The 4,973-nt window shown below is 40.6% G+C and overlaps 1 pseudogene; it reads right to left on the reverse strand.

The window, feature by feature from the left end:
- Positions 1-4,634, reverse strand: part of LOC127930179 (sodium-dependent neutral amino acid transporter B(0)AT2-like) — a 38,521-nt pseudogene extending 33,887 nt beyond the window's left edge.
- Between the last annotated feature and the right edge of the window lie 339 nt (positions 4,635-4,973).

Below are 4,973 nucleotides of genomic sequence, written 5' to 3' on the forward strand. Positions count from 1 at the left end.
AGAAGCTGTTACAATATCAAATAGAAGCTGTTACAGTATCAAATAGAAGCTGTTACAATATCAAATAGAAGCTGTTACAGTATCAAATAGAAGCTGTTACAATATCAAATAGAAGCTGTTACAGTATCAAATAGAAGCTGTTAGATTATCAAATAGAAGCTGTTACAATATCAAATAGAAGCTGTTACAGTATCAAATAGAAGCTGTTACAATATAAAATAGAAGCTGTTACAATATAAAATAGAAGCTGTTAGAGTATCAAATAGAAGCTGTTACAATATCAAATAGAAGCTGTGGTCTCCCTCTGTTACCATGAGCAGCAGATATATCAACCATGATCTCTCTACCACTGCTCTGTGTTCTGGTGATAAAACCAACTGCCAACTGAACCCACCCTGGATTCTCCACACAACATTTACACCACTAGTCATCTCCTGTGGATGTACTTGAACATCAAGCTGCCTCATGCTGCAGAAACAGGCTCCTATGAGGCGTTCTGATTCGCAGAGGCCAAGGCTCGTGCAAGGTTATTTACTATAGTGACCTCCTTGACACAGGGGCACGGCTAGTATCAGCTGTAAGAGTGGAGAAGAACCTAGCAGCAGCCAGATAGAACAGGTAGTGTCTCTCTCTCTCACACACACACACACACACACACACACACACACACACACACACACACACACACACACACACACACACACACACACACACACACACACACACACACACACACACACACACACACACACACACACGCGCACAGCACATTCAAAACACACACACACCACATACAACAGTGGAGGCTGGTGGGAGGAGCAGTAGGAGGACAGGCTCATTGTAATGGCTGGAATGGAATTAATGGGACAGAGTTAAACATGTGGTTTCCATTGGGTAAATCTATTCTGACAAGTGTGACTCGAGGGTTACATTGGTTTACAGCAGGAGGAGGGGTATTGTAATGGATCCACACTACTACTGGCAGGAGTTACCACAGAGTCATTCTACTATGGGAATAGGGAAGCTATTTGGAGCACCTTACTAGATCTGCTCTGAGCTGATTGGTTTACAATAGCCAATACACTCTGGTTAAACTGGTAGATTGACTATTAGGCTACATTTACATTTTAGTAATTTAGCAGACACTTTTACAGACACTCTTTCAGTTAGTGCATTCATCTAGGTACATTCATCTGGGTTCATTCATCTAGGTACATTAATATAGGTACATTCATCTGGGTACATTCAGCTGGGTACATTCAGATGGGTACATTAATCTAGGTACATTAATCTAGGTACATTCATCTGGGTACATTCATCTAGGTACATTCAGCTGGGTACATTAATCTGGGTACATTCAGCTGGGTACATTCAGATGGGTACATTAATCTAGGTACATTCATCTGGGTACATTCAGCTGGCTACATTAATCTAGGTTCATTCAAATGGGTACATTCAGCTGGCTACATTAATCTATGTACATTCAGCTGGGTACATTCAGCTGGCTACATTCATCTAGGTACATTCGTCTGGGTACATTCATCTAGGTACATTAATCTATGTACATTCAGATGGGTACATTAATCTAGGTACATTCAGCTGGGTACATTCAGCTGGCTACATTCTTCTAGGTACATTAATCTAGGTACATTCGTCTGGGTACATTCATCTAGGTACATTAATCTAGGTACATTCATCTGGGTACATTCATCTAGGTACATTAATCTAGGTACATTCATCTGGGTACATTCATCTATGTACATTAATCTAGGTACATTCAGCTGGGTACATTCATCTAGGTACGTTAATCTATGTACATTCAGCTGGCTACATTCAGATGGGTACATTCAGCTGGGTACATTCAGCCGGGTACATTCAGATGGGTACATTCAGATGGGTACATTACTCTAGGTACATTCAGCTGGGTACATTCATCTAGGTACATTCAGCTGGGTACATTCATCTAGGTACCTTCAGCTGGGTACATTCATCTAGGTACATTCCGATGGGTACATTCAGATGGGTACATTACTCTAGGTACATTCAGATGGGTACATTCAGCTGGGTACATTCATCTAGGTACATTCAGATGGGTACATTCAGATGGGTACATTACTCTAGGTACATTCAGCTGGGTACATTCATCTACATCAGCTATCACCAGTCAGTGCTTAGTAAGAGAGGACAGGTATAGACAAGACTATAGGTTGTATACTGGTTTAGAGTCTGTTTAGTTGTTGTTGTCATCGTTGTTGTTGCTGCTGTTTTTTGAGGGTCCATTTTGTTGTTGAGACTCTCATGTTGATGTTGCTCATTTCAATTTAGCCTCCCAAGGAGGTATTGAAGGAGTGGTCCTAAACAGGTTAGACTTTAGTACTCAACTCCAAACAGCTTTGTCATTCACTCTTTCAACACATCACCCCCTTTGACTCCTCTAGTTCTCTGTCTTTCTTCTTCTCTCTCTCTCTCTCTCTCTCTCTCCCTCTCTCTCTCTCTCTCTCTCTCTCTCTCTCTCTCTCTCTCTCTCTCTCTCTCTCTCTCTCTCTCTCTCTCTCTCTCTCTCTCTCTCTCTCTCTCTCTCTCTCTCTCTCTCTCTCTCTCTCTCTCTCTCGCTCTCTCTCTCTCTCTCTCTCTCTCTCTCCCTCTCTCTCTCTCTCTCTCTCTCTCTCTCTCTCTCTCTCTCTCTCTCTCTCTCTCTCTCTCTCTCTCTCCCTCTCTCTCTCTCTCCTCTCTCTCTCTCTCTCTGCCTCTCTCTAAATATAGCTCACCTCTAATTCTACCTCTTCACCCCTAACCCTCTGCCCCCATAGTGGTTAAGTGTCCAGAGTTGTTTTGAGCTACTGGTCAGTGAAACACTGTGTCTGTGAAGAGAGAACATGGAGTCCATGGTCATTTTGGGCTATTTAAAAAAATACATATATTATTGAACCTTTATTTAACTAGGCTACTGGTCAGTGAAACACTATCAGTGAAGAGAGAACATGGCGACCCAGAGAGCCACACACACCCAAAGTGTTATGTTAAATAAATACACACCCAACACTTGATTTGTAAAAAACAAACTGTGTGTAAACAGCGATTCTCAGACTGGGTCATAATAAACCCCACACCTCCGGTCAATAACTCAGTTGCAATTTATATGAATGTATTTGTAAGTGAGAGAAATCTGAAATAAATAATATTACATAACGTTTTGTTTGGCAATACCTTTGACCAGAGCCCTATGGGACAAACTAACACTACAGGTACATTGTAATGGTGATGATGATATGCTAACTAAACTCACCTGTGCATTATAATCCTGTGGATCTATTGTAACTGTATAATGTGTTATAATAAGAACGTTAACTTTACTAGCATGTGGTTGTTTACCTTTTAGTTCAACATGCAAAGTGCATCGCAGCCAGATCCATCCACAGAGTGAATGTCAGTGATCTACAGACAATGGCACTGTGAAAACCCTACACTGGTTTAAATACTATTTATTATGTTGCAGTAAGTAACATATTTCCAACCTCAACAGAAACCCTGTACATGTTTAGATTTGGCAAGACACTTGGAACAGACACACAGACAAAGAGGGACACAGACCAAGTGTGTACGATTTTCTGTTGTCTAAGAATATTTCCCAGTCCATTTCCTTTTCAGAGCATGGAAATGTCTCTTTTTGCTTCCAACCCAAACGAAAAATGAAGTGTTTCTTTCCAACAAAGTACTTTCCAAAATGAGTTTGGGTACTGGCTCTTCAAGTCACCTTGGGAACAGCATTGTTTGGCGTAAACTCTGATCTTTTGTCGGGTTATAAAAAGGTTGCTAGCCTACTCATTTCTCTGATGAGGTCCTATAGTCCTACACTTTCGCTACACAGAAAACAGTTTATAGGTTGAGACAAACTGACAACAATGTAACAATGTACATTTAAACAATCCTTCATCCATATTATTTGAAATGAGGTCAGGGCATTAACATAGAAATAGGACAGAATAAATTAATTATAATTACATGAATATTACACAAATATTATTACCCAGAAGTGAAAAGAAACAAACTGAATTGCTGCCAATCGGGCTATTCCATAAGTAATAGTACACATTTTTCAAGTGAGAAAATAACCCACACGCAATCGGCAGTAAACGACAAAACAACTAGGCTATTTACTGAACATTTTAAAATATGTAAAAGGTTAGACAAAGGTCGCTATGTAGGCATGATGCCATTAAGGTTAGAACGCAAGGAAGAGGGGGGTTCTGTGTAAAATAAAATAGGCTTTTAAAACCTTGTCTCACATGCAAACAGCGCATGAGTGCATCAACCTAACAAGGGATTCAATAACGTTCTCAGTGGTAATATTGAACATACCATTGTGTGTCCTCTACGTCGCGCTGTGCACTTGGGGGAGTAGTCTCTGACGTCGGACAACTTCTCACTGTCAGTCTTGGTCCGTTACCCCAGCAGAACGAGAAACTTGTCTCTAAATTACGTCTGGGTTGACGCAAATAATAACGAAGGGTACTCTGGAGCGCTCAACTTGTTCATTGCTATTCGGAATCCTATACAAAACTTCACAGGCGCCACGTTGTAGCAGTGCAAGAAGCATGATCTGTCGATCTTGCCAAGATATCAAGAAGACCAACTCCCTTCGTCTTTTGATTGGTTCTGGTCTCCCTTCACAGTCCCTCCCTTTACAGCCCCTATAATATTACAAAATACACACAGGGCCGATATCAGTGGTTCGCTTGAGATTGGTTTCTTTAGTCAGCTGCATGTTGACCGAAGTGTTTGAATTACATGCCACAAATTCGCAACAAATTGCATTTGGTGTAAAGTAATTTTCATGTCAAGTGTCCTTTTTTAGGAACTGTAGGAGAGACAACCGTTGTAGCCTAGTGCATGACTATAAACAATCAATTCAGCTTTAAAAGATAATCACTCTATTTTGTATTCATTAGAAAATATCTTATTCATTAGGCAGC

The sequence above is a fragment of the Oncorhynchus keta genome, chromosome 5, assembly GCF_023373465.1.
Source record: "Oncorhynchus keta strain PuntledgeMale-10-30-2019 chromosome 5, Oket_V2, whole genome shotgun sequence".
NCBI lineage: Eukaryota > Metazoa > Chordata > Actinopteri > Salmoniformes > Salmonidae > Oncorhynchus > Oncorhynchus keta.